Source organism: Orcinus orca, chromosome 7 (assembly GCF_937001465.1).
Source record: "Orcinus orca chromosome 7, mOrcOrc1.1, whole genome shotgun sequence".
NCBI lineage: Eukaryota > Metazoa > Chordata > Mammalia > Artiodactyla > Delphinidae > Orcinus > Orcinus orca.
Genome location: NC_064565.1, coordinates 45,087,106 through 45,106,220, shown reverse-complemented (window position 1 = coordinate 45,106,220; position 19,115 = coordinate 45,087,106). Strand labels below are relative to the sequence as shown.

At 34.4% G+C, this 19,115-nt stretch overlaps 1 long non-coding RNA gene across 1 annotated transcript in view; it reads right to left on the bottom strand.

The window, feature by feature from the left end:
• Positions 1-916: 916 nt before the first annotated feature.
• Positions 917-19,115, bottom strand: part of LOC125965066 (uncharacterized) — a 33,374-nt gene continuing 15,175 nt past the window's right edge. Inside the window, exon 3 of the long non-coding RNA XR_007478559.1 lies at positions 917-3,917. This is a non-coding gene — a long non-coding RNA (uncharacterized LOC125965066). The remainder of the gene's footprint in view (positions 3,918-19,115) is intronic.

Below are 19,115 nucleotides of genomic sequence, written 5' to 3'. Positions count from 1 at the left end.
ATTCAGGAATAGTGAGATAATGGTTTTTTTTGCTCAGTCCTGAATTATGTTTATTCCCTGTTTTTCCCTAAAATCCAAACCCTTGCTATTGCCGAAAAACGGTGCTGAAGACCTAGCTGAGTTGCAAAAACATGGCTTTTCTTTATTTCAGTTTTGTTTCAGGAAAGAATATACACTTTAATGCTCAATCTCATTAATTATTAGAGAAATGCAAATCAAAACTACAGTGAGGTATCACCTCACACTGGTCACAATGGCTATCATCAAAAAATCTACAAACAATAAATGATGGGGAGGGTATGCAGAAAAGGGAACCCGCATGCACTGTTGGTGGGAATATAGATTGATACAGCCACTATGGAGAACAGTATGGAGGTTCCTTAAAAAACTAAAAATAGAACTACCATATGACCCAGCAATCCCACTACTGGGCATATAAACTGAGAGAACCATAATTCAAAAAAACACATGCACCCCAATGTTCATTGTAGCACTATTTACAATAGGCAGGATATGGACGCAACCTAAATGTCCATTGACAGATGAATGGCTAAAGAAGATGTGGTACATATATACAATGGCATATTACTCAGCCATAAAAAGAAACAAAATTGGGTCATTTGTAGAGATGTGGATGGACCTAGAGTGAAGTAAGAGTGAAGTGAGTCAGAAAGAGAAAAACAAGTATTGTATATTAACACATGTATATGGAATCTAGAAAAATGGTACAGATGAACTTATTTGCTGGGTAGGAATAGAGATGCAGATGTAGGGAATGTACCTGTGGACATGGGGATGAGGTGGGATGAACGGGGAGATTGGGACTGATGTATGTGCACTGCCATGTGTAAAACAGATAGTGGGAACCTGCTGTATAGCAGGGGGAGCTCAGCTTGGTGCTCTGTGATGACCTAGATGGATGGGATGGGGGGTGGGAGGGAGGTCCAAGAGGGAGGAGATATATGTATACATATAGCTGATTCACTTTGTTGTACAACAGAAACTAACACAACATTGTAAAGCAACTATACCCCAATAAAAATAATTTTAAATTTAAAAACTTAAGAAAAGAATATACACTTTAAACTGTAACAGCCATGTTACCTTCATCCCAACTGCCTTGCAACAGAAGGCACCAGACATTGATATAGAAGTTCATCTCCTTGATTAAAATGGTTCATCCAATGCACTAGGGTATAGTTATTATACTTAAATTAACATTTCTTACCTTGCCTGCATTCTTTGTACACTTGTGAGAACTAAAAGATGGTTAATCAACGATTTGAAATATACACATAAGCATATATTTAATTAACCAAGAGTGTTATAGTATTTTTCAGATATGTGAGTGTATATGCTTGTGGTTTTTGTGGTATATGTATGCATTTTTGTGTGTATATTAGACTCTGTGTGTTTATAAATTTTATTTCCTAATATAATTTGATTATTTTAGAAGTGGTTATTAATTACCTACCTTGAGCACACAGTGTTCCATACATAATTATATAATGGTAAAATGATTAAGTCCCTAATTTCTTCAAGGTTACATTCAGGAGAAGAAGGTAGAAGGTAACTGTATTAGTTTCTCATGGCTTCTATAACAAGTTACAACAAATTTAATGGCTTAAAACAGCAAAAATTTACTCTCATATAGTTTTAGAGGTCAGAAGTCTAAAATCAAGTTGAATTGTGTTCCTTCTGGAGGCTCGAGAAGAGAATGTTTCTTTTCCTTTTTCAACTTCCAGAGCCTGCTTACATTCCTTAGTGCATGACCTCTTCCTCACATGACTCCAGTTTCTTGCTTCCATTACCATCTCTTCTACTCCTCTGAGCCTCCTGCCTCCAGTTAAAAAGCACCCTTGTGATTACTTTAGGCCCACCTGGATAATCCAGGATAATGTTTTCATCTCCTTTGCAAAGCCCCTTTTCTGCTGTAAGGTAATAGGTTCTGGAGATTGGAACATAAACATCTTCAGGAAGTGGGAGGTTGCCATTATTCAGTCTGCCACAGTAAGCAAGCACAAGTTGTGAAATACAAAGTAATATCAGCTATTAATTAAGGCTATGAAGGAAAAATAAGCAAGGTAAGAGGATACTGAGTAATAGAAACCAGTAAAGATAGTATGATCAGAGACAGGAAGGAGAGATATTGAGCAGAAACTCTAATAAAGCAGGGAGAGAGGCAATAGAGAATCTGGCAGAAGAATTTTCAGCAGAGAGAATAGCCTGTACGGGGATCCTAAGTCAGGCAGAAACTTGACATGTACAAGAAACAGCACAAAGAGCAAACTAAGCAAAGACAGAGCTCAGTGAAGTAGGTAGGAATCAGAAAAAGTAGAGCTTTGTAGGCCAAGGTTAGGACAATTATTCAGGAGTAACTCTCTGTATCCATGACATGTGGCAATCTATCATTCTGCTGTGGTGCAGTTCTGAACACTGTTTATTGCTATGAGGTTTATCTGCAGGACTGAGTCACTGAGCTTGTAAGAGAGATTAACTAACAACCCAGAAGGGTATCGTTCTCTATCTGTGTGTAGGAAAAGTCTTCCCTGAAGTGATAAATCCTATTGTTTTGTTAGGTTAGACATTGTCTATTTACGTAGACAGAAATGGAGAAAGACTAATTAGGTAACATAGTTCTTAGCCAGAAAACAGAAATTTTAGTTAAATTAATGTTCAGAAGACTGAATTCGGTAGTGACCCAAATTTATGACTTGTACAAGTCTAACATAATCCATATTTTATGAAACTGTTTCAGCTAGTTCTCCAGTCAATGCAAAAATTATTCAGCAGGTGAGAGTTGAAATGTTAGAGAAAGTTGAACATTGGTCCATTCTTGGTTCAGAATGTGGAAAATGTACAAATGATTTCAGACTTTAGGACTTGCCATGCTATATCAATCAGCAACTTCTAGCTAGTCTTTTTTCCTAAATATCTTGAATCATGATATTTTTCTCCATTACCACCACTGATTCTAAGATGTCATCATTTCTCACCCGTCTGTTACATAGGTCCCTTACTCAGTTACCCTCCATTACTCCTACTCTACTTCTGACAGCCCAATTTATTTTCAACAGTTTGGACGGAGTGATCTTTTATTTAAAAAAATACATCATATAACTCCTCGCCTTAAAACTCTTTAATGCGTTCTTAATGAAGTTAACTTTTGTAAGAAGCTGCAATATCGAACTCTTATGTTCTCAACACCTTCTGATTACAATTTCAAGCAAACATCGTGTTTTCTTTCTGCAATGTGCGTTTATATAAGCTGGGTTTTTTTTCTTCTTCAAGGCTGACTACCTCCCAATTCCAATTAACAATTGCTAGTCATTCTTCAGATCTCAATTCACATGTTACCTTCTCAAAGAAGCCCATTCTAGAAGAGACATCACTGTAATGTGTTTGCGTGTCTCTATACTTCTTCAATGCTTTTTCACAACTGCTAATCACACAGTTTTTAATGACTTGTCTGCATCTCTATCAACCACAAGACTGTAGGATCCTTGAATATGAAAACTAAGTCTGTGATATTCACCAGTGTCTCCAAGGCTTTAAATGCCAAGAGAGCAAGGAAAGACTATTTTTGCTTAATAATATGTTTCCAGCTCCTAGGACAGTGTCTTCCTATGGTAGGCACTTAGAAAATGTTTGTTGAGTTGATAAATAATGAATGAAAAGTGAAAGAAGGCAATATGACTGACCTGTAACACTGTGGGCCATTAAGTCCATTATCTGTCCGTTGAAAATGAAGTGAAAAGTTGTTGGCTGTCTTCTAAATATTCTTCTTAATCCCCAGTTTTCAGATGAGGGCTCTGCTTTCAGTTCTCACAGCTTGTAGAATGTGAAGAGCTGTGTAAAGTGTTTTCCTGAGATTTCCATTTGTATAGAGACAAGCCTTGTTTTTTGAGAGGAATCATCTAGAAAATATATATTGTAAAGTTGTTAAAAATGAAATATATATTCAAAATTCACAATAGATATTCACTCACAAATATACTACAAAATTTTAAGTTAAGCATGTTAAGCAATTTAAACAATTTAAGACCTAAAATAATAAAGAGCTACATAAGAAGCTCACTAATACACAAGAGAAATTATGGTTGCTTAATTTTGGTTTAACCTTTGAGTAAAAAAACAAAAAATCCTTCACAGGTCGAATGATATAAACAGAAATATCTATGTCCAATATCAAATTGATCAATAAAAAGAAAATAACACACCTAAAAATAAATATTTAGATTTTGCTGAAATTGCTTGGTGCATGAATTTTATTTTTTTCTATATTATTATTTTTTAAAGCAGTGGATATGTTTTTATGCACCAAGCACATTCATGAAAATATGTTAGAAACTAAAATTATCTTTTCTCCTTTATTCTTTAGGAAGTCACCCTGTAGTTTTAAATGTATAGCTTTTGGCAGGGTAATATTAATATTTCTTTAAAGTTTCTTGTGAATTTCATGTAACCAAATAAGAATGTGTAGTTTTCTTCCTGAATAGAATGAACAACCCTTGGCATCATTCTCTAGTTCTTGAAATCATCTCAATGTAAATGGAGGACAGTGAGAAGGTATTCTTCAAATGGGATGATTTAGCTAGATTGTCTATTTGTTAGGATAAATGAGAGAAATGAATCTTTAAATAAAGAATCAGTAAATTGGTATTAAGAGGTAGAAATACCTCCTTTTTAAAAAAGCAATAGTCTTATTTTGGAGTGTGATGGTTCAGGTCTGCTGAGTAACTACCACATGCCAGGCACTTTGGGGGCACCTACATAGATTGTTCCTTTTATTTCCAAAAAAAACCTAATTAAGTTGCTAATTATGCATTATTATTCCCTTTGTGGAGATAAAGAAACTGAGGCTCAAAAATTTAAGAATCTTCCTATACATAGAGAAGAAGGCACAACAAGAATATTAATCCAGAATGAATTTTTCCTCCAAAGCTTTATGCTTATGATTTGGTTAAAATTTTCCTATAAATCTGTGTATTTGAGAAAGCTATGTATGCCATCAAAAGTGAAAGTGAGGTGTGGTCAGTCTACGGAATAAATATTTGTTAAATGCTATGTAGATGGGGCACAAAAATAGGTAAGTACTGTCTTTGAGCTGTTTATCATATACACTTTGGTGACAAATAGATCAAATGAAGGTAATTGGAAAGCCACACAACAAAGAGTTGTATCATCGGTGAAAATAGAGCAATCACCTCTGCCAGACATTCAGAAAAATTCTTCACAGAACTGATGCCCTGTAAGTTGGTCTTAGTGGCTAACTAAAAGTTTGCAAGTTGAAGAACTGGTATTGGGCATTGAAAATAGAAGAAATGCATTGCTGATAGGGTTTAAAGGTAAAAATGTGTCACATCAGTTTGCTTATGTGGTTTCTGCACAGTTAAAGAATAAGGTAATTTGGGCTTCCCTGGTGGCGCAGTGGTTGAGAGTCCGCCTGCCCATGCAGGGGACACGGGTTCGTGCCCCGGTCCGGGAAGATCCCCCATGCCGCGGAGCGGCTGGGCCCGTGAGCCATGGCCGCTGAGCCTGCGCGTCCTGAGCCTGTGCTCCGCAACGGGAGAGGCCACAACAGTGAGAGGCCCGTGTATCGCAAAAAATAAATAAATAAATAATAAGGTAATCTGACAGATGAAGGCTAATATGTCAGCTTTATTAAACTTTCCCACCCTAAACTTCAGGCTCCCACCCAGCAGAAGATCCAGCAGGCTAATATATATATATATATATATATATATATATATATACACTTATCTCCCAGTGGGGGGCATGGAGTAACAGTGGGTTCATGCGTGCTATGGGATATTAGAACTCAGGGAATTAGAGAGGAAACAGCTGGATTACCCATGCTCAGGTTTTTTTCCTCAAGTACACCACTAGGAAGCCATTCCTACTCAGGGGATATTGGAGTGAGGAAAAAAGCATGAGAAAACAGAAATAACTTTCTTATTACTAATCTTTTATAATTACAGTGGAATGGAAATTTCTTCATGGACACATGAATATAAGTGATGGATGGGGCTAATGTTTTCCAGATTTTTTTTTTCTTATTTGTTTCAATGATTAATCCAGTGGTCTTTTTCTTCAGGGAAAAAGAAGGGGTAGTACTGTATCACCTTCATGAGGCTTGCTCCAGTCATCCATTGCTCTTCCGAGTTTTCTGAATCCAAGGTGGACAATTTAGCTTTTACCAAAAGAAGACTCTGAAATGGGTCCATATAGTTAACTCCAAGACCATGCTGCTCCCTAAGTCAAAACTTTACTGTCTATTCCATTTCCCGTTCAAAATATACAAGCCATGTCCAATGTAATTCACTAGCACCTATGTGAGCCCAAAGAACAGCCTAAATGTACTTCACACAATAAACCAGCCATGTAACACATTCCACATATGAATAATGTGAACCCCTCTGACTATCCAAATCTCAAAGAGTAATCAAGGCTGATATAATTGTATTTTCCTTGAATTTTATAACTAAAACAAGGGAAGTTCAAATTCATTAAAGTTTAGTTTGAAGGAATAATAAGTCAAACATTTTTCCTAGCCAATTTGTTATTCTTTTTCATCTCCAACAAGTGAAGTTCTACCCTAATGCCCAGGAAGAGTCTGGGTTCCTTTAGCAAGTGCAACATCAGCTGACTTCCACAAAAACAAGTGTCAATTTCTTCAGGTCCTTTGAGCTTGAATCAAATTAACCCCACATTTCTCAAGTGTCCCACTCATAACATCAACACAGCATTAAACACATAAAATTGAGAAGATGCAAACATATCCCAGCACCTAAAGCAGTTATTAAAAGCAAAAGTATGTTCCCAGAACTCAGGACTGGTTTTTGTACAATCCAGGCCCATGTTATTGTTTCCCAAGAACAAAGCAGAGACTCAGAGACATCTTGAAAACAGAAAACAGAGAAAGATACCATGAGAGAAAAAGAGAAATCTTAGATTCAGTTCTCTCGGAAATCTGGGATATTTAGTGTTAATGAAGTAACTGAAATTTCCATATCTGGAAGAAAAATAAATTCCCCTATACATAACAGTATTCCTGCTCAGCGAAGGGAATTTACCATTCTTTCTATGTGGAGGTTTTAAAATTTGATATAGGGTCTGGCAACATTACCAGGCATCAATAGAGGCTGAATTTCATCTCCATGTCATGCAATAAATATGCACATTTTCCTTTTAAGATCTGTGCTCTGAACTTTCTGGGTTTCATGGAGTGTGAACTACGTCTCTTTTTTTCCTGATGTGTCCCTGAATTTGTTTCAGCCAGATAATCACTCTGAGCATGATGCTTGTATGAAGCTGCTCTTGGAGCATGTGAAGTCCATGTACCTAGGACACTAGTGAGGAAAAGCCCTTTTGTAGTACTCTCTTCACAAAACTCTGTGCCTTGCCTAAATTTTGAATTTCTAGGCCTTGAATAATTTGCATGTCTTCAGTGGCAGTAGAAATATTTTCTTCTGCCACAACATTCTTGGTACTTTGGAGGTGCCCCTGGTATTTTATCTACTTTTTTGTTGCTCTCTTACTTTCAGCCAGGCTCAGCTTATTGTTTTAACTTTTTTATACTTGCTTCTTGAGGTTTCCTCTTTTATTTACTACTCTATTCTGAACACCTACTCTCTGCAGTATCTTCTCCTTTCCTTCTGTTCTCTATGTATCGTCTCTCCTTCATCTTCTCTCAGCTTTCACCACACTCTGGATTAGAAGGTTAAATTCCAGAACACATAGGTGACATCACTTTTTCAATTCTATCTTCTTTTTTGTTCTGCATTATGAAACTGGAGCCATTGGGGACATTCTCAATCCTCCCATGGTTTTCCTTATACTCCTAAATCCTGTCATTTTTCAGGACAATATCAAATAAGTCACTTTGAGTTCTGGGCCAGTTTCAGAGATGAGGGGGCTATGAATTGCCTCTAATTTGCTTTCCTCCTGTGTGTGTAGATTTTACAGTGTAATGAAGATCTCCTTCATTGTTTGCATTTTGAAGTTATGATTTATTTTCTTGTTTCCTTGAACATGGAAGTTTCTTTACTTTTTTTTAGATAGGGTGGGGTTTGTAAGAAGAAAATAGAGTATCAGTTCTTTTATATTGACTCCAACTTTATTTTTACTCATTTAAATGTTACCCTATACACTAACATTTATGTAAACTCTCCTTGTGAAGTAAAAGGAAATTGTGAAATGCTACTAACACTTAAATCATAGTCTTAGCCCCTGTACTTAGTACACTTGTGACCTTTAATAAGTAACAATCTCTGAGTTGTCACTTCTGCAGCTATAAAATAAAAATTTAAAAAGTAAAACACAAATATTTGTCTCATCTTTCTCATAATATGAACTGTCTTTAAAAAATGAAAAATGCTATGCCTATAAAATTTTGGTTGCTAGCCTCTATTTTATCTGTTTGGATTTTCATGTATTTAATTTCTTTAAATTAGGGCACAGATGTCTGATTTCATCTTACTCATATTTAAAAAATAAGTTTCACATATGTCTTTAAACTTTGCAAAAATTCTGATAGCTAGATATTGTTCGCTCTGAAAATTTAGGTTTCAAAGAGGTAAGCCACTGGTCTATACCTCCAAATACAAAAACAAATGTTGTACTAAGGTTGATCTGGATACAGTTTTAATGCATAATAAGTAAAATGTTCTTTTCCTCTTATGGACAGATTAGGATATGTGAATGTTTAATAATGACCAATTCTTAATTAGCTAGTCTGCTGACCAGATAATCATACAGCCAGCAATTAAGACTAATTGAATATCCTCTAGTTTCAGAAGTGAAAAAGCACTAGAAGGATTACCATCTAAAGTCTCTTAAACACAAGGAGTTGATAAAAAGGAGAAACAGACTGTCTGAAGTAGAGTCTTTAAAGATGCAAAAAAAATAGAGGATTTGGTCAGAAGAGTGGTTTCTTAGAGACTTTGGAATAGCATGGTTAATCTTATTGTAACTTATGGAATTTCTGAAAGTCTTATTTGATTTTCTTTAAAATAATTAATTTGCATAAATTTAATTGACAGTGGTTTTTATGATTCACCTTCATTTTATGATTTTAAATGTAATAGCTGCTGTTTACACGATTGGAAAAAATTTTGCTTTAGAAGTAATATGCAAATGCTTTCCCATTACAGATAAGAGCTAGAGATAGTAGAATAGGGTAAAAATTAAAGTAATTTTTATAGTTGAACAATAGCAAAGCTAATATATATTACTTGACTACTAAGTTCCTTTTTAAAGGTTTTGAATTATAAAATTCAAACATTATAAATTTTATAATTTATAAACAATTATAAATTATTTTTCAAAATTATAAAGTTTCTATTATAAAATTTTGAAATACAGATATATATATAAACATATATTAGTATATGTAAAAATATATAAATATGCATAAAACTTTTAGTGAATACAGTATAACTACTTTATACTATTTTGAAATAGTGAGACCGGTGTGGCAAGGAATGAATTTCTATATCTTTCCTCATATAATCAAAGTTCTCTATTTACTAACTTTCAACTAAGCAAAACTAAAAAACAAGAGGCAAATTTAATCAATTTGAATATTCACAGTATGTCACCTGTTGCTATATAGTTTTAATTTGTGTTTATGTTTATTGTTTATCAACAATCTTTCAGAATCTAATCATTTTTTAACTGGGAAAGCTTATCTATATTAAAAAAAGTTTGAATTATAGTGGATATCTGCTCTGTTTTTTGATTTTCACACAATTTCCTGATTTTCTTTACAAATCACTGCTTAGATAACTAAAACATAGCCAGAATTTTTACATACCATACAGGTTAAAGGTTGAAATAAGTTTCTAAATTCATTCACTTATGTCCATATGCCCTGACAAATATCCATTTTTGATTTGCCTATTAGTTCATTTATGCTAGCAATGATATTCATTTTCAATCTAAATGTTTATTACTTTAAGGCACTGATTTAATGCTTTTATAACAAAAAATGTTTATTTTAAAATTAGCCTTAGGAATTAGACAGTAAACATTATAATTTGTCAGTTTGCTAATTACTTTAATATTTTATATTTGTACATATATAAGTGATAAGCATTTACCAAATTACTCGTTAGACTTAAGACATATGTCAGCATAACCAAGTCTAGTCAATTGCTGAAAATCAAAATAAAACTAAATCTCATTGTGGTATCACTGCACCTCCTTCTATTCTCCTTATAATAGCAAAATTTCCCTCTTTATGCATGTTGAAATTGTGAATCTTCCTACTTTGTAGGGGTCTATGACCCCTGAGCAGCTCAAATAAGTGAAAAGTAATAGAAAAATTAAATTTTTGTACAGCACTTGTTGGTGTGAGGGCAGACTCCAAAGCTTTTCTGCCACAGCAATGAATACCATAATTGTTGGGGATAGCAAATTAGTTTTATCAAAGAAAGCAACACTTATCATATGACAATGTGTTGATTTGAATTTTATTCTTTTTGTGTTTGCTTTTACATTAAATTTGATCTATTTTTGTGGTGACATGAAAGCTATTTGCAGGAAGAGTTTATAATTAGCTCTGTGATTATAGATATTATTTGGAGTAATAATTTGATTTTCAGAACTCAAATCATTTATTTGGCAATTAACAACTTTTTTCTTACTTAGAACATGTAACTATACTTCATTCACTATTACCATTTAGCCACATGTTAGGAGACACTGGGTCTTATTGTTTTATAAGTACTTAGTATATTCTACATCCTTTATAAATAAATAATCATTATTGGTCCTCTAGTAACATTGCATTAATGAATTTCCTTCAAGGTGATAAATTTCTATCATAAAAAATTTGAAAATGGAATTTAAAACCACATAAATAACTGGATCCTAATTATTTACATAATGCAACAAATTATAACCATTTAAAATATATCAAATGGATACATTATATTTGGAAAAATTTCTTGGGACATTTATAAATTGTCTAAGGCTATTTCAAACCAACTTAGTAACTACTGCCATAGTATACCAGGGTAATTACCAAGTTACTTAACAGACTCCCTGTTCACATATTTATCAAATTCCTGGCAATTAATTTATCAATTTCCTGGAAAATTTAATTGATCAAAGTGCCTGATTAACATCAGGAAATATAATAGACCCAGCCTATGGTAATTTTTTCATGGCTATTGAATACTTATTCTTCAGGTGTCAGTACTGTTGAAATTAAATACAAAATGGAGACCAGAATTCAAAATTCCCTGAGCAGACAAAGTCATTTAAGCCATGTGAACTGAACTAAATCTAGCTTATTTCATGAACACAGATGAAAATTAACTTAGGTTCTTTCTCGTAAATGCCTCTGATAATCATAAAAAAACTTAAGTTCTCGTCCTAAAATAGTATGAGATAATCCCTTTCAACAAATCCCCTGCCATCTGGAAACCCCTATTGTAATGACCAATCATTGTAAAGCTTAAACAACTTCTTCACTTTCATCCTATAAGCCATCTTGTAATGTCATGCCCGTGAGCTCCATATCAGTTTTGAATTTGAAAGCTCCCAGTTCACAGACTATTCCTATATGCACAATAGACTCCTACTAAATACTACTTTATTGGTCTGTGGCATTAATTTTCATATTTCTGAATTTTTGACTTTATCATCATATGATGAAAAGACTACACGAAAAAAGAGACACCATAAAAATCACTTAAACATACATTTCATATCCATGGCAAATCTGGGTTTAAGCCATGAGCCAGAAACAATTTTGGTTTTGGTTACAAATAGCAATGGAGAGTGTAAGTTTCTACTCTCAGTCTTAAAAAAAGTAAAGGAAACCATTTTTAAGACAGGAAATAAAATCAATGGAATGGAAACAAGTTGCTGTTATGTCTCCATAGTGTAAACCCATGATTCAAATGCCAGTTTACACTATTATATTTAAAGTTAATTTGTTAAACTGGATATTTGGTGATTGAATGCTGTAAGTTACAACAGAGTATTTTAGGACAATGGTGACTTTTTAAATTCTAAAGATGATATTTTGTAAATAGTGCCAGCAATATTTTAGACGTTTAGCCAAATGATAGCATTTTAAGGATTCTAAGTATTTTTTTAATAGATTTATTTATTTATTTATTTTTGGCTGCATTGGGTCTTTGTTGCTGTGCATGGGCTTTCTCTAGGGATGAGGGCTTCAATACTTGTGATACATGGGCTCAGTAGTTATGGCTCACAGGCTCTAGAGTGTAGGCTCAGTAGTTGTGGCACATGGGCTTGGTTGCTCTGCCACATGTGGGATCTTCCCAGGCCAGGGCTCGAACCTGTGTCCCCTGCATTGGCAGGTGGATTCTTATCCATTGCACCACCAGGGAATTCCCAATTTTAAGTATTGCAAAAGAAGCTAGCTGATTATTAACAGCCTTTCTCAGTTTTTACCTGTATGATTTGAGCAGATGTCAAAGTAATTTGAGTCTCTGTGAGCTCATCTACAAAGCTGTAGGACTGGTCTTGGTGATTTCTAAGCCTGTATATATAAAATTACATTTGCCTCTCAGAAAGACAAAACTGTGTGATCTCCATTATATGTGAAATCTGAAAAAGTCGAGCTCATTGAATAAGAGTAGAAATGTGGTTTCCAGGGGTTGGGGGCTGGGGAACTGGGGAGATGTTAGTAAAATGTTACAAACTTTCAGTTATAAATACATAATTTATATATATATAAATTTAGTTATAAATAATAATATTTCATCATCCTGGATTTTTCTGTTTCTTTGTATCTCCAGATACCCTTCAGTCTCCATTCTAGAAGTCTGGAAAAGGATTTCTCAGACTCCTGAGAGGTGCCCCTCGTAGGGAGGTAGAACGGGGCAGCTCGCGATGAGACTCAACTCTGGGGATCTAGTGTATAGCATGGTGATTATAGTTAATAATATTGTATTGTGCACTTGAAATTTGTTGAGAGAGTAGAGCTTAAGGGTTCTCACCACACACACACACACACACACACACACACACACACACAAATGGCAGCCATGTGAAATGATGGATGTGTTAATTAACTTGATTGTGGTAATCATTTCACAATGCAGTATATGTATATTAAACCATGTTGAGCCCCTTTAAAAAATCACATTGTATAACCTAATTGTATACAACTTTTGTCAACTGTACCTCAATAAAGCTGGAAAAAAGTACAATAAAAATCAGAAAATAAAATAATTTAATAAGGAAAACAATGTAAGAAATAACATTATATGTGTCTCGAATTTTAATATTGAATTTACTCATTCAAATTACTCACATAAACAAAAACCAGATCTAAGTAGAATATATATGGTGACACAAAGAGACAGAATTCAGAGTAAAAAAGTAATGAAGATTCTTTTTTAAAAATGTTGATGTTGGTAGCATAAAACCTCTGAAAAGATCATTTTGCTTTTGGAGAACGCCAAGAATACTCATCACTTGGCTTCATACACGATGATATACATAAATTGAAAGTCTATACTTGAGGGCTACTTTTTTTTCTAATTATAACATTAAAATATGTCCTGTTATGCTGTATTTAGTGTACCTTATTACTGTTTGCTATTTTGTGTCATAAAATATAATTATTACATGTACACATTATGCAATTATAAAATTATCAGTTTCCTTAACTAAATGGAATATCCTTCTCAGTGAAGAGAGAATTTATTTAATATTAATGAATGAAAATATAAACAGAGAAGAGGTCAGGCAGTAAAACTGTTGGTGTGATATGTAAAAGTAACTAATGGTCGGCTAGAATAATGTTAGAAGATGATGAATTTGAGGTATAAATGATTGTTTTCAAAGCAGAACTGCATTCCTCAGAGCTCAACTTTCCTCAAGCATGCTTTGCATATTACAAGTATCTGGGGCTCTATCCCTCAAAACCTACCCAAACCAAAGCAATTCTTTTTTTTTTTAACATCTTTATTGGAATATAAGTGCTTTGCCATGGTGTGTTAATTTCTGCTTTATAACAAAGTGAATCAGTTATACATATACATATGTCCCCGTATCTCTTCCTTCTTGCATCTCCCTCCCTCCCACCCTCCCTATCCCACCCCTGTAGGTGGTCACAAAGCACTGAGCTGATCTCCCTGTGCTATGCGGCTGTTTCCCACTAGCTATCTATTTTACGTTTGGTAGTGTATATATGTCCATGCCACTCTCTTACTTTGTCCTAGGTTACAATTCCCCCTCCCCATATCCTCAACTCCATTCTCTAGTAGGTCTGCATCTTTATTCCCGACATGCCCTTAGTTTCTTCTGACCACTTTTTTTCTTTTTTCTTTTTTAGATTCCATATATATGTGTTAGCATACAGTATTTTTTTCTTTCTGACTTACTTCACTCTGTATGATGGTCTCAAGGTCCATCCACCTCACTACAAATAACTCAGTTTTGTTCCTTTTTATGGCTGAGTAATATTCCATAATATTCCATTGTATATATGTGCCACATCTTCTTTATCCATTCATCTGTCGATGGACACTTAGGTTGCTTCCATGTCCTAACTATTGTAAATAGAGCTGCAATGAACATTTTGGTACATGACTCTTTTTGAATTATGGTTTTCTCAGGGTATATGCCCAGTAGTGGGATTTCTGGGTCGTATGGTAGTTATATTTTTAGTTTTTTAAGGAACCTCCATACTGTTCTCCATAGCGGCTGTATCAATTTACATTCTCACCAACAGGGCAAGAGGGTTCCCTTTTTTCCACACCCTCTCCAGAATTTATTGTTTGTAGATTTTTTGATAATGACCATTCTGACCAGTGTGAGATGATATCTCATTGTAGTTTTGATTTGCATTTCTCTAATGATTAATGATGTTGAGCATTCTTTCATGTGTTTGTTGGCAATCTGTATATCTTCTTTGGAGAAATGTCTATTTAGGTCTTCTGCCCATTTTTGGATTGGGTTGTTTGTTTTTCTGATATTGAGCTGCATGAGTTGCTTGTATGTTTTGGAGATTAATCCTTTATCAGTTGCTTCATTTGCAAATATTTTCACCCATTCTGAGGATTGTCTTTTGGTCTTGTTTATGGTTTCCTTTGCTGTGCAAAAGCTTTTAAGTTTCATTAGGTCCCATTTGTTTACTTTTGTTTTTATTTCCATTTCTCTAGGAGGTGGGTCAAAAAGGATCTTGCTGTGATTTATGTCATACAGTGTTCTGCCTATTTTCCTCTGAGAGTTTAATGGTGTCTGGCCTTACATTTAGGCAGAAGAATGGATAAGTGACCTGGAAGATAAACTAGTGGAAATAACTACTGCAGAGCAGAATAAAGAAAAAAGAATGAAAAGAATTGAGGAAAGACTCAGAGACCTCTGGGACAACATTAAATGCACCAACATTTGAATTATAGGGGTCCCAGAAGAAGAGAAAAAGAAAGGGACTGAGAAAATATTTGAAGAGATATGGTTGAAAATTCCCTAATATGGGAAAGGAAATAGTTAATCAAGTCCAGGAAGCACAGAAAGTCCCATACAGGATAAATCCAAGGAGAAACATGCCAAGACACATATTAATCAAACTATCAAAAATTAAATGCAAAGAAAACATATTAAAAGCAGCAAGGGAAAAACAACAAATAACACATAAGGGAATCCCCATAAGGTTAATAGCTGATATTTCAGCAGAAACTCTGCAAGCCAGAAGGGAGGGGCAGGACATATTTAAAGTGATGAAGGAGAAAAACCTACAACCAAGATTACTCTACCCAGCAAGGATCTCATTCAGATTTGACAGAGAAATTAAAAGCTTTACAGACAAGCAAAGGCTAAGAGAATTCAGCACCATCAAACCAGCTTTACAACAAATGCTAAAGGAACTTCTCTAGACAGGAAACACAAGAGAAGGAAAAGACCTACAATAATAAATCCAAAACAATTAAGAAAATGGTAATAGGAACATACATATCGATAATTACCTTAAATGTAAATGGATTAAATGCTCCAACCAAAAGACATAAACTGGCTGAATGGATACAAAAGCAATTCTACTTTTATCTGTCTGCTTTATTGATCTTACTAAAATTTGTTGCTCAAAAGGTTTTCAAGGTCAAAACTATTTGAAAATATTTTACTGCTGTAGAATATTAGAGTACTTCTTTCCACTAATGTTCTTAATGGGAAGATATGCATTGCACATGATTATTGAGCATGGTATTTATTAAATAATCGTCTTATTTATAGATCAATAGTTTTAAAAGGTTTTATCATTGATATTTATTGTAAAGCATTTATTATGCTTGTTTACTATATGTGTTGTGATCACATATTTCTTCAAATTCTTAAAAGTAACATATAATTGCCATTGAAATACATTTTATTAAATTAAGACAGACATGATTGTGTTAAAATAAAGAGCATCAAATAAATGAATCTTCTTAATATTTTCAAATTTACAAATATGTTTCAGTACTAAATAGTAGTTTTCTATTTGTGTCAGTGCTTTAAAATTACCAATTTAAAATAATTAATCTAAAAGTAAATAAGGTTGTTAATGAGGTTTTAAAAATTAAACTTCTTTCTTTCACCATTTATAAAAGAAACCTAACCTTAGCTTTATCTATTTTTATATGACTCAGTCATAATTTCTAATATTTTAATGTTCAATCCATATAGGATTTATTTTTATGTATGACCTGAGATAGAAATCTATATTTATTTTAATAGATTGCTAATTGTCCTCTATTTTGAGCAATCTATTTTCCACACATTTAAATTACCATTTTTATTACATATGAACTCTAATGACAAGTGCTACAGGTACTGAAAAGAATTTTATTCCATAAACTTAGATGTTGACATAGTTAGCCAATTTCCATTCTGAAATAAATACCAGATGGAGTCATAAACATTTAAATAATCAGAAAACCTCATCTGGATGAAGCCAACCATGGTGAGGATGTAAAGAGAAAAGAGCTATCATGGAATACCAATGAGCAAGATATTTAAGAGATTAGAAAGCAGGTGAGAGCAGTGTAGGAGAAAATCTAAGGTAGCTGCTCCCCATAAGCTAAAAGCTGTGCACTCTGGAGAGCAGAAATAAAACCAGGCGATACACTTTCAAAAGCTACCGTATGAGAAAAAAATATGTGTCCTTTGTCTTTAGTAACAAAGGTATCGTAACTTTGGCCAGAGTAGTTTCAGAGAAGTGATGGACCAAAACTCTGAGACTTGAAATGCTGCTTCTGAAACATTGCAGAATGTTGAGATCTAGAAACTGGGCAACTGAATATTTCTCACAAAATTTGTATACAAAATTAGTGTTAGGATGGCACTGAAGTTAACTGCCCACAAATAAATGAAATAGAATGAAGTAAAATCACAAAAACAAAGAAACAGCTATTCACGTGAAATATATTCACAGTGTACTGGCTTCAAATGGTTACACTTTAATTGTGTCTCAAAGGTAAGATTATTTTTTTTCTCAATTTTGGGGGCAAAAGGTGTATCCTCAAAATTTGTTCAAGCAGGGGACTCGTTTTGTTTAAGAAGAAGTCCTAAAGAAATTACACTGAAAATATGTATAACTGTTTTTTCCCCTATGGAGCGTCTCAAAGGGCCTATAATCCAGACAGATTGAGATGTACTGCTATACAAGATAGATTACTATGATTGTAATAATGAAACTCCATTTTTTTTTTTTCGGTACGCGGGCCTCTCACCGTTGTGGCCCCTCCCGTTGCGGAGCACAGGCTCCGGACGCGCAGGCTCAGCAGCCATGGCTCACGGGCCCAGCCGCTCCGCGGCATGTGGGATCCTCCCGGACCGGGGCACGAACCCGTGTCCCCTGCATCGGCAGGCAGACTCCCAACCACTGCGCCACCAGGATAGCCCTAAAACTCCATTTTTAATAGCATGCTTACATTGAGAATTACATATAATTATGCAAATGACAGGTATATCACACAGCCTCAATAAGTGCTATTTATTATTAAGCTTGACCTTAAAACTGAATAGAATTTTCATATTGGATAACAGTGATGGAGGGAAGATGTAATGGTTAGAGGTGGTAAAGTAATCAGAGCTCAAAATAAAAACTCAAGAAGCTTGAAAATACAAGGTGTGTCCAGAAAATACATTAAGTCTATCAAAATATTCTTATGCCTCTACTGATATATCATCCATTCACGGAGGGCACATCAAGATTTTATTTAAAATGTAATTTGCATCAAATTATTTAAAATGTAATGGCATAAGTTAGACCCTGTGGATACAAACTCAAGTCATATTTCATGCTCGCAAGGAGTTTGCATTTCAGTGAGATTTAGGGAAATAGCAAGAGAATGAAATTGCAGCAAATGAGCCCACAAGTTCTTCTAAGAAGTCAGGAGGGCAGGAACTTTGACATTCTCCCTAGACTGTCATCCCTGGCAGTCCCAAATGAGCATTTCAAACCTTAGTGAAAAAAAATATCATTGATCAGCCTTTAAATGTAATCATTCAATTCATTGTTGTTTTAGTTTTATACAAGAAAAGTTATGAACTAGGAAAGTAAGAATAGTCTATTAGCATTTCCTGTATTTTAACAGTTTCTGTTCCTTCCTTTTTTTTTTCCCCAAAGTTTTGATTTGGCTGAAACACTTAAATGAAACCCACCTCTAAGGGAAGTGTAGAACATCTGAATCACATTTTGAAGTCAGGCCATTTTGTATTATTAACCAAAATTTCAGAAACAGAGATCTGATTGAAATAAAAAGGCGTTTATTTGGGGTATGTTAGGACGGCAGCTCGGGAGACATAGATTCAAGAAGTTCTTAAATCGTGTTCTACCTGACTACAAAATGAAGGAGGCTTATAAAGGCAAAAAACTGCAAGGCCACAATTAGTTACCTGAGTTGTTTGTACATATATCCCACATCTTCTTTATCCATTCCTCTATTGATGGACGCTTAGGTTGCTTCCCTATCTTGGCAATTGTAAATAATGCTGTTATGAACATTGGGGTGGACGTATTTTTTCAAATTAGTGTTTTTGTTTTTTTCGGCTATATACTCAGGAGTGGAATTGCTGGGTCATATGGTAATTCTACTTAGTTTTTTGAGGAACCTCCATACTGTTTTCCACAGTGACTGCATTAA